Source organism: Haematobia irritans, chromosome 4 (genome assembly GCF_050003625.1).
Source record: "Haematobia irritans isolate KBUSLIRL chromosome 4, ASM5000362v1, whole genome shotgun sequence".
Lineage (NCBI taxonomy): Eukaryota > Metazoa > Arthropoda > Insecta > Diptera > Muscidae > Haematobia > Haematobia irritans.
Genome location: NC_134400.1, coordinates 40,031,709 through 40,043,044, shown reverse-complemented (window position 1 = coordinate 40,043,044; position 11,336 = coordinate 40,031,709). Strand labels below are relative to the sequence as shown.

General features: G+C 21.1%; 1 protein-coding gene across 4 annotated transcripts in view; it reads left to right on the top strand.

Annotated features, from left to right (window-relative positions):
- The window catches only part of Eip75B (Ecdysone-induced protein 75B), a 329,326-nt gene that overhangs the window by 277,069 nt on the left and 40,921 nt on the right, over positions 1-11,336 (top strand). The gene's annotated exons all lie outside the window — the stretch shown is intronic.

The window sequence follows — 11,336 nt, the reverse complement described above, 5'->3', positions numbered from 1 at the left end:
ATTAAATTAAATTAAATTAAATTAAATTAAATTAAATTAAATTAAATTAAATTAAATTAAATTAAATTAAATTAAATTAAATTAAATTAAATTAAATTAAATTAAATTAAATTAAATTAAATTAAATTAAAGTAAATTAAATTAAATTAAATTAAATTAAATTAAATTAAATTAAATTAAATTAAATTAAATTAAATTAAATTAAATTAAATTAAATTAAATTAAATTAAATTAAATTAAATTAAATTAAATTAAATTAAATTAAATTAAATTAAATTAAATTAAATTAAATTAAATTAAATTAAATTAAATTAAATTAAATTAAATTAAATTAAATTAAATTAAATTAAATTAAATTAAATTAAATTTAAATTAAATTAAATTAAATTAAATTAAATTAAATTAAATTAAATTAAATTAAATTAAAATTAAATTAAATTAAATTAAATTAAATTAAATTAAATTAAATTAAATTAAATTAAATTAAATTAAATTAAATTAAATTAAATTAAATTAAATTAAATTAAATTAAATTAAATTAAATTAAATTAAATTAAATTAAATTAAATTAAATTAAATTAAATTAAATTAAATTAAATTAAATTAAATTAAATTAAATTAAATTAAATTAAATTAAATTAAATTAAATTAAAATTAAATTAAATTAAATTAATTAAATTAAAATTAAATTAAATTAAATTAAATTAAATTAAATTAAATTAAATTAAATTAAATTAAATTAAATTAAATTAAATTAAATTAAATTAAATTAAATTAAATTAAATTAATTAAATTAAATTAAATTAAATTAATTAAATTAAATTAAATTAAATTAAATTAAATTAAATTAAATTAAATTAAATTAAATTAAATTAAATTAAAATTAAATTAAATTAAATTAAATTAAATTAAATTAAATTAAATTAAATTAAATTAAATTAAAATTAAATTAAATTAAATTAAATTAAATTAAATTAAATTAAATTAAATTAAATTAAATTAAATTAAATTAAATTAAATTAAATTAAATTAAATTAAATTAAATTAAATTAAATTAAATTAAATTAAATTAAATTAAATAAATTAAATTAAATTAAATTAAATTAAATTAAATTAAATTAAATTAAATTAAATTAAATTAAATTAAATTAAATTAAATTAAATTAAATTAAATTAAATAAATTAAATTAAATTAAATTAAATTAAATTAAATTAAATTAAATTAAATTAAATTAAATTAAATTAAATTAAATTAAATTAAATTAAATTAAATTAAATTAAATTAAATTAAATTAAAATTAAATTAAATTAAATTAAATTAAATTAAATTAAATTAAATTAAATTAAATTAAATTAAATTAAATTAAATTAAATTAAATTAAATTAAATTAAATTAAATTAAATTAAAATTAAATTAAATTAAATTAAATTAAATAAATTAAATTAAATTAAATTAAATTAAATTAAATTAAATTAAATTAAATTAAATTAAATTAAATTAAATTAAATTAAATTAAATTAAATTAAATTAAATTAAATTAAATTAAATTAAATTAAATTAAATTAAATTAAAATTAAATTAAATTAAATTAAATTAAATTAAATTAAATTAAATAAATTAAATTAAATTAAATTAAATTAAATTAAATTAAATTAAATTAAATTAAATTAAATTAAATTAAATTAAATTAAATTAAATTAAATTAAATTAAATTAAATAAATTAAATTAAATTAAATTAAATTAAATTAAATTAAATTAAATTAAATTAAATTAAATTAATTAAATTAAATTAAATTAAATTAAATTAAAATTAAATTAAATTAAATTAAATTAAATTAAATTAAATTAAATTAAATTAAATTAAATTAAATTAAATTAAATTAAATTAAATTAAATTAAATTAAATTAAATTAAATTAAATTAAATTAAATTAAATTAAATTAAATTAAATTAAATTAAATTAAATTAAATTAAATTAAATTAAATTAAATTAAATTAAATTAAATTAAATTAAATTAAATTAAATTAAATTAAATTAAATTAAATTAAATTAAATTAAATTAAATTAAATTAAATTAAATTAAATTAAATTAAATTAAATTAAATTAAATTAAATTAAATTAAATTAAATTAAATTAAATTAAATTAAATTAAATTAAATTAAATTAAATTAAATTAAATTAAATTAAATTAAATTAAATTAAATTAAATTAAATTAAATTAAATTAAATTAAATTAAATTAAATTAAATTAAATTAAATTAAATTAAATTAAATTAAATTAAATTAAATTAAATTAAATTAAATTAAATTAAATTAAATTAAATTAAATTAAATTAAATTAAATTAAATTAAATTAAATTAAATTAAATTAAATTAAATTAAATTAAATTAAATTAAATTAAATTAAATTAAATTAAATTAAATTAAATTAAATTAAATTAAATTAAATTAAATTAAATTAAATTAAATTAAATTAAATTAAATTAAATTAAATTAAATTAAATTAAATTAAATTAAATTAAATTAAATTAAATTAAATTAAATTAAATTAAATTAAATTAAATTAAATTAAATTAAATTAAATTAAATTAAATTAAATTAAATTAAATTAAATTAAATTAAATTAAATTAAATTAAATTAAATTAAATTAAATTAAATTAAATTAAATTAAATTAAATTAAATTAAATTAAATTAAATTAAATTAAATTAAATTAAATTAAATTAAATTAAATTAAATTAAATTAAATTAAATTAAATTAAATTAAATTAAATTAAATTAAATTAAATTAAATTAAATTAAATTAAATTAAATTAAATTAAATTAAATTAAATTAAATTAAATTAAATTAAATTAAATTAAATTAAATTAAATTAAATTAAATTAAATTAAATTAAATTAAATTAAATTAAATTAAATTAAATTAAATTAAATTAAATTAAATTAAATTAAATTAAATTAAATTAAATTAAATTAAATTAAATTAAATTAAATTAAATTAAATTAAATTAAATTAAATTAAATTAAATTAAATTAAATTAAATTAAATTAAATTAAATTAAATTAAATTAAATTAAATTAAATTAAATTAAATTAAATTAAATTAAATTAAATTAAATTAAATTAAATTAAATTAAATTAAATTAAATTAAATTAAATTAAATTAAATTAAATTAAATTAAATTAAATTAAATTAAATTAAATTAAATTAAATTAAATTAAATTAAATTAAATTAAATTAAATTAAATTAAATTAAATTAAATTAAATTAAATTAAATTAAATTAAATTAAATTAAATTAAATTAAATTAAATTAAATTAAATTAAATTAAATTAAATTAAATTAAATTAAATTAAATTAAATTAAATTAAATTAAATTAAATTAAATTAAATTAAATTAAATTAAATTAAATTAAATTAAATTAAATTAAATTAAATTAAATTAAATTAAATTAAATTAAATTAAATTAAATTAAATTAAATTAAATTAAATTAAATTAAATTAAATTAAATTAAATTAAATTAAATTAAATTAAATTAAATTAAATTAAATTAAATTAAATTAAATTAAATTAAATTAAATTAAATTAAATTAAATTAAATTAAATTAAATTAAATTAAATTAAATTAAATTAAATTAAATTAAATTAAATTAAATTAAATTAAATTAAATTAAATTAAATTAAATTAAATTAAATTAAATTAAATTAAATTAAATTAAATTAAATTAAATTAAATTGAATTGAATTGAATTGAATTGAATTGAATTGAATTGAATTGAATTGAATTGAATTGAATTGAATTGAATTGAATTAAATTAAATTAAATTAAATTAAATTAAATTGAACTTAATTAAATTAAATTAAATTAAATTGTTGGATGGGAATTATTTCAAAAATGGCAAATAATTGTTGCCCAACGTTGGGCGCCAATTCATATCAATTTATAAAATTTTCCATAGTTCTTTCCACTGTAAGGCATGAATATAATCCACCTTCTAAACTTTTATGCTATCTAGCCCTCCCCCCCTTCGCACTATATAAACCATTTGCTAGGCTAATAAATGGCCAAGGCGTCGTAATAAACCAACAAACACTACCCCAGAGAATCAGGTTAAAGTTCAATGACTTGTGGATGCATGGCATAGACTAAACATATTCACATTGAGTACCATGACAAGGCAAGGATATGGGGCTAGCTCTCCTTTTCCCTCACAAAAAAAAAAATTAAAAATAAAAAATAATTATGGAACGTGGGTTAGTACTATGGGTGTTTATAGAAAAAAAAAAAACAACAACAACGTTTACCTACGCACTATTGTAAGAAGAGGATGGATGACCTATTACAGTGAAACCTCTGAAAGGTGGACGCTCACGGTCGCCTAAATCTTTTCTACATTTGGGAGGTGTCCACGTATGAGAGGGTAATTTTAATGTGTTAAAATAGCAAACGTCCCTAGAAATCTGTTCAAGTTTGGGTGGTGTCCGGTTTTCAGAGTTTCCAAGTTTGAGAGGTTTCACTGTATTCCATTGTGGTTGTTTGTGCAGGTGCTTCCTGGTTTTTTGATTGGTTTCCTAAATCCTCTATCCTAATATTCTAGCACTAAATAAGCCATATTATTATGGCCTAGTATGGTGGGATATGATGGTTTAGTTATACTACCACACCGAAAACATAAAAACTGAGAGTGTCATGAGAAATAAAAATTTTCTGAGGACTTAATCACCTCCCATGGTTATTATTTCCTCTACAAAAATCGAGTCCCAATATTCTGGGTAGTTATGGGTGGTCCCAAGCATTTTTAGCCAAATACCTTTGAAATCAAGCAACCACTAACCCATAAATAGCCCAGCAAATTTTTTAACAGAAACCCCTTCCTCACCCCCATTTGTATATGTGTGTGTGTGCGAGTGATTTTTTTCGCTTCGCAATTTATCATGTACTGCTGGCCTCCATGCAATTGACGTCATTCTCTGCTTGGTTCTATGCAATACGAGCTCAGACCCAAGTAGACAATAACCTCGAGTTCATTTACCTTTTGGTGGTTACAACATTCTGGCCATGATGATAATGATGATGATTGTGACGATGATGGGGCTGATGACGTTGCCAATGTTGATGTTGCAGCTACTGTTAAAAAATTGCATATTCTCTCAGAGTGTGTAAGGTACATATTTATAGTATATCATCTCTCTCTCTCTCTCTCTTGGTGTCTCTAGGTGAACTAAATTTTTAAGTCCTTATAAAAATTAGAGGCGACTTTCTTGGAAGCAAAGGTCCTCTTAAACAAATTTATTAAGTATAAATTTATTTTTATTATTTTTATCTTTGATTTATATGCTAACTCTGGGCATATATAAAATTGCAATTTTGGTTAATAAATATTAAAATGATATTAAAAATAAATTTCGGCATGTCTAAAAATAATTTTCTTTTTACTTAACAAATTACATTGAATTTCAAATATTTTCAAGGCCTAAAATCGGATCCACCCTAAATAATACCTTTTAATATTTCTTTTTCGGGAATTTTTAATTGGAATTATTCCAAGAAACCCAAAAAATGTTCATGGCTTCATAGCCTTTTAATATGCTAATCTTTGATGAATTTTGCCTCACTTTCTGTGTAGAAAAATAAATTTTAAAAATTCATGCGACGGCATACAAATGTATTCCCAATAAATTCTTAAGCCAAAGATCTCTACGGAAAGCTTCTGTTCTAAATTTTACCTATAGTTTATTACTAGCTATATACCATACAAAAATCCTAGTAAAACTCCTTTCACACCAACCTAATACAAGACCAGAGAAATTTTTGTTGTGTGTTGTGCTGATTATGTCTCCATTACTTCCGATGCTGTTGACGTCGTCGTCGTGTTAATGCCGTCGCTAATAACGATGATAATTACGATGAATGATGCTGTAACTAAGTTCATTGCCCTCGTATATGGGGGTTGTGATGATGTTAAATTTCTGCTCTCACTTTCTACGAGAACATGTTGGCTGCTACCAGCTGCTGTTTCTTCCTCTATATATCATGTCTTTGTTAAATAATGAAATGAGGAGCCATAGTCATGGAGACACACACCGAGAGAGAAAGAGTTAACGAGAGAATATAAGCCCACAGCATTCATAATCTCAGTGTGAACTCAATTCATTTTGTTGTGAGACAACAGGAATGCAAGCTAACATGGGTAGTGGTGTGTTGTTGTATTTATGTTGGTGTGGAAAGGAGAGATGTAGGACCCCCCTTAGTTGATGCTGCAGCATATTTTTTTTTGTGTTGCATTTGTGCTAGCTTGATGCTAGTTTAGCACTTTTAGTTGAATTGAAGCTACTGAACTCATTATGATCAACACCATCATCATTATCATCATTATTTACTATACTACAAAGATAAAGAAGAAGCACAAACACACACATACTACTACCAGCCAGTGTAAAAAAAAAACAACTTAGCTGAGTTCATTCACTTCACTTTTCTTCTCAGGAGTTGGTGAGAGGGGGGAGATGAGTAACTGGTTCACTACCTTTGTATGGCCGATTCTTTGCAAAAACATAACTAGACTGACTCTGTAAACATGTAAATCCATGGGATCCCCGAAATTAGGAATTTAATATTCTTTTTCTAATATATTGAGTTATTTATTAGAAAACACTTAAATATATAGTAAATGTGTGAAATTTCTAAATATATTTGAAGAAAATTCTTTTCACAATTTTTAGAATTACATGTCCGTCCATTTATACATCTGATGAAAACAATACAAATTTATTATAACCCTGCCAACATTTGGGTGATAGTTTTATCGCCTTTCGCTAAGATGTCACTATTTCGGATCGCCAGGAAGTTTTCTGGCAGTAAAATCTCAAGCACAGCAACAATAAAAACAACTATCGCGTGGGGTGTTTCCGTTTCGAAACAAATTCGACTCTAACAGCGATCAAAAATCTAAATATAGACTCCATGCATCGACATAGCTAATTTTTCAATAGCACCTCTCTGAGAGTACATGTGTGTAAAAAGCCACTATCAACCATCGAGCGTGGGTGGCACAGAGGGAGAGCCTCTGACTTGAAAACGAAAGGTTCCGAGTTCAATGCTCGGTGCATCCGATCATCATTTTTATTTTTTAAAAAATAACTATCGCTTTTCTAACTACTTTTAGTCACTGGTTCGATTCCCCGAGAACACTATCGCGTAGTGGGACATTTGTTCCCGAATGGGGACCCTAATTCGATAAGAAGATGATATCGCCTGCGAAAGTTTTATCTTCCGTGGCGAAACTACTTCGATACACTTTCGATAGAAAATGTTTGCAGGGAATTGATTTATTATATTTTATATAAAATTCGTTTTATTATATTAAAGATAAAGAAAGATTAAATAAAAAAATTGTTTCTATTTTGAGTTTAGTTTTTTTTTCTAGAATTTTCCAAAAAAAATTTTATTCATATAATTTATTTATTATATTAAATATAAATTTATTATTATTATATTAAATATACAGACAAATTCAATAAAAATTGTTAATTACTATTATATATTATTATATCATGTATAAAGAAAAACTAAATAAAAAATTTGTTTCTAGTTTGAGTTTAGGTTTTTTTCTAGAATTGTCCAAATATTTTTTAATTCATATAATTTATTTATTATTATATTATATAATATTTTTTTATTAGTATATTAAATGTATATTAAACATTAAATAAAAATTTAATTTGAGTATTTTGAGTTTATTTTTTTTTTGTTCCAGAATTTTCCAAATATTTTTTTTTATATTCATGTTACGTTTCGAAGACATAAGAGTTAAATAATTCTTAATGGGTCATTGAACCATACATGGATGGTTAGCTCAAGTGAACTCTGTAGTATGTTCATATTTTTATGCACATGCATATAGTAGGCTATCGTTTTGTTGTATGTGCAAAATGCACTTTATCTAATTCCTCCTGGAACTACACTCACTCAACTCTCTCTCTGTCTCTATGTCTCTGTCTCAACAAGAATCATAGAGCTCCAATTTAGCTATAAACACTCAATTTGTAAAGTCTCCCCATTGAGGCTTGTACTTATTGCTAAATGGAGAGAGTGAGCGAGAGTCTGAGAGTATAAGTAACATATTACTCATACGACGTAATGTTATTGAATGAATTTCAAATATTGTAACACCAACCAAGCTCTCCCACTCTTTGGCTAGCATATACTAATGAACCCTACACTGACGATGATGAAGAGATTTTGATGAGTATAAAATTTGAGGTGACTGTTGTTGTTTTTGATTTTCTACATTGCTTTTGAAAAGCAAAACTCTAGCAAACTACAGAAACACCAACAACAACAACAACGACGACGGCAACTACGACGAAAACAACAGAGCAAAAAAGAGCTCCACATTTCGAGGTTTTTGACCGAAATGTGGGTCACGACAATGGCGAGTTCGATGAACTAAACAATCATCAGCCATCGTTGTCGTCGTTCTGTATGTATGTTCGTTCGCTCGTTTGTTGGTTAGTTGTTTGTTTCGTTTCGTTTTTTTTTTTTGTTTTCTTCGAACTTCTGTGTGTGCAAATGAATGCATGTACGTATGTACGTTCGTATATTGCCTGAGTTTTGCCCACCCATAAGGCAATTTTGGGTGTGTGTGTATGTGTGTCTGTTTATTCGTATGCCTTAGTTGCTCGTTCGGTCGTCACAAAACCCTGCAAACATTTTCTATCGAAAGTGTATCGAAGTAGTTTCACCCTGGAAGATAAAACTTTCATAGGCGATATCATTTTCTTATCGAGTAAGTGTCCCCGTTCGGGAACAAATGTCCCACTACGCGATAGTGTTCTCGGGGAATCGAACCAGTGACCAAAAGAGGTCAAAAAAGCGATAGTTATTTTTTAAACATAAAAATGATGGTCGTCCGCACCGAGCTTTGAACTCGGAACCTTTCGTTTTCAAGTCAGAGGCTCTCCCTCTGTGCCACCCACACTCGTTGGTTGATAGTGGCTTTTTACACACATGTACTCTCAGAGAGGTGCTATTGAAAAATTAGCTATGTCGATGTATGGAGTCTATATTTAGATTTTTGATCGCTGTTAGAGTCGAATTTGTTTCGAAAAGGAAACACCCCACGCGAGAGTTGTTTCTATTGTTGCTGTGCTTGAGATTTTACTACCAGAAAACTTCCTAGCGATACGAAATAGTGACATCTTAGCGAAAGACGATAAAACTATCACCCAAATGTTGGCAGGGAAGTCCCCAATAAACCATATTAAAATACAATACACATACGTCTTCGTCATATTACGTTGAAAATTTGCCTCTCATTTGGTATATGTACGTACATACGTATGTTTGTACGTTTCTTTATTTGTTGTTTTTCGATTTTGAATGATTATTAATGATATTGAGAGTTTGGTTGTTTCTCTTAATAGTGGGTGATTGATAGAGGAGATCACCACACTCATCGCACACACAAAGCCTAATATGAATTGTTGGTTAATGGAAATGAAAACGGTTGGCGGAGGGGGTGTGTTAGTAAGGGCATGATGTAGTAGGCTATTGTATAATACTTAATGACTTATTTACACGTTTGATTTTGTTGTTGTGAGATGTGAAGGAAATAATATTTGACATTTTACCATTGAGAAAAAAAAATAAAAAACAAAAAAAGGCAAATATCCTTATATGAGTAAAGCGACAAAAAGAAGGTTCTTTTCTAAGTTTAGTTTAATTCGTTTTAAATAAAATAAAATAACATTAAATAAAATAAAATTATAAATTAAATTAAATTATAAATTATAAATTATAAATTAAATTAAATTAAATTAAATTAAATTAAATTAAATTAAATTAAATTAAATTAAATTAAATTAAATTAAATTAAATTAAATTAAATTAAATTAAATTAAATTAAATTAAATTAAATTAAATTAAATTAAATTAAATTAAATTAAATTAAATTAAATTAAATTAAATTAAATTAAATTAAATTAAATTAAATTAAATTAAATTAAATTAAATTAAATTAAATTAAATTAAATTAAATTAAATTAAATTAAATTAAATTAAATTAAATTAAATTAAATTAAATTAAATTAAATTAAATTAAATTAAATTAAATTAAATTAAATTAAATTAAATTAAATTAAATTAAATTAAATTAAATTAAATTAAATTAAATTAAATTAAATTAAATTAAATTAAATTAAATTAAATTAAATTAAATTAAATTAAATTAAATTAAATTAAATTAAATTAAATTACATTAAATTAAATTAAATTAAATTAAATTAAATTAAATTAAATTAAATTAAATTAAATCCAAAATAAAATTAAATTAACTCAAAACTAAATTAAATTCAAGCTAAATTAACGAGATAAACAAAATTAAATATATATTTAATATCATTTAAAAAAGTTTAAAAGAAATTAAGATAGTGTCTTTAAAAAAATTGTCGATTTTTTTCGAATTTTAAATAACATAATGTGTCAAAAAAGCAGTTTTTTCTTTCTTTTTTTCGTATAATATTTCTTAGTTTTAATTGAAAATATTGAGATTAATAATATTTATAATTATTATGTATTTTTATTATAAGTTTTTTGTTTTCTATAAATTTATTTCAACTGATAACTTAGTTTAGTTAGTTGTTGCCTTTAGTTCAATTCATTTGGTGTTGTCGTTGTTGTTGTGCAAAATGTGAATGTCCTCTGTTAGCCCACAAAATCGCAAAAAAATGCTATTTGGCGCGAGGTTGACGACTGTTTAGTGCTCAAATCAACTCAGCTGGTTGCATAGACGGGGAGGTGTTGCACACACACACACACCTATCTACAAAGCATAGCAAAAACCCTCGAACCTAGTGCAACAGCTCTTTGCTGCCTCCCCCATACCAATGAGAAAATGCAGCAAGCATTGCATATACAATCACCAAAGTTCTGTTGCTAGAGTACTGCTGTTATTAGATGCTGTTAGCCGTGTCTCTCCCCTCCACCCACAAACCCTCCTGAGTGCATTCATTTAGCATTAAGATATAGAAAAAGAACCTTGGGAGAAGGGATTGTAAAAAGAGTAAAGCTATTGGAGATCTCTATTATCCCCCCCCCCCACACACACACACACGCAATCTTATAAATGCTTTGAATCAGAGCTCACGTGTTCGCTTCAAACAGAAAGCAAGAGGGGAGAGTTGGTGGGGCTCCCCCAAATCACTTCACACAAAAATCTACAATGAAACGACTCTTGAGTTTATTTTCCCATTGTGTGGAGAGCAATTTTTTTTTTTATATGGAGAATTGAAATTTTTGAGTGTTTTTTGTTTTCCTTGCATAGGCATT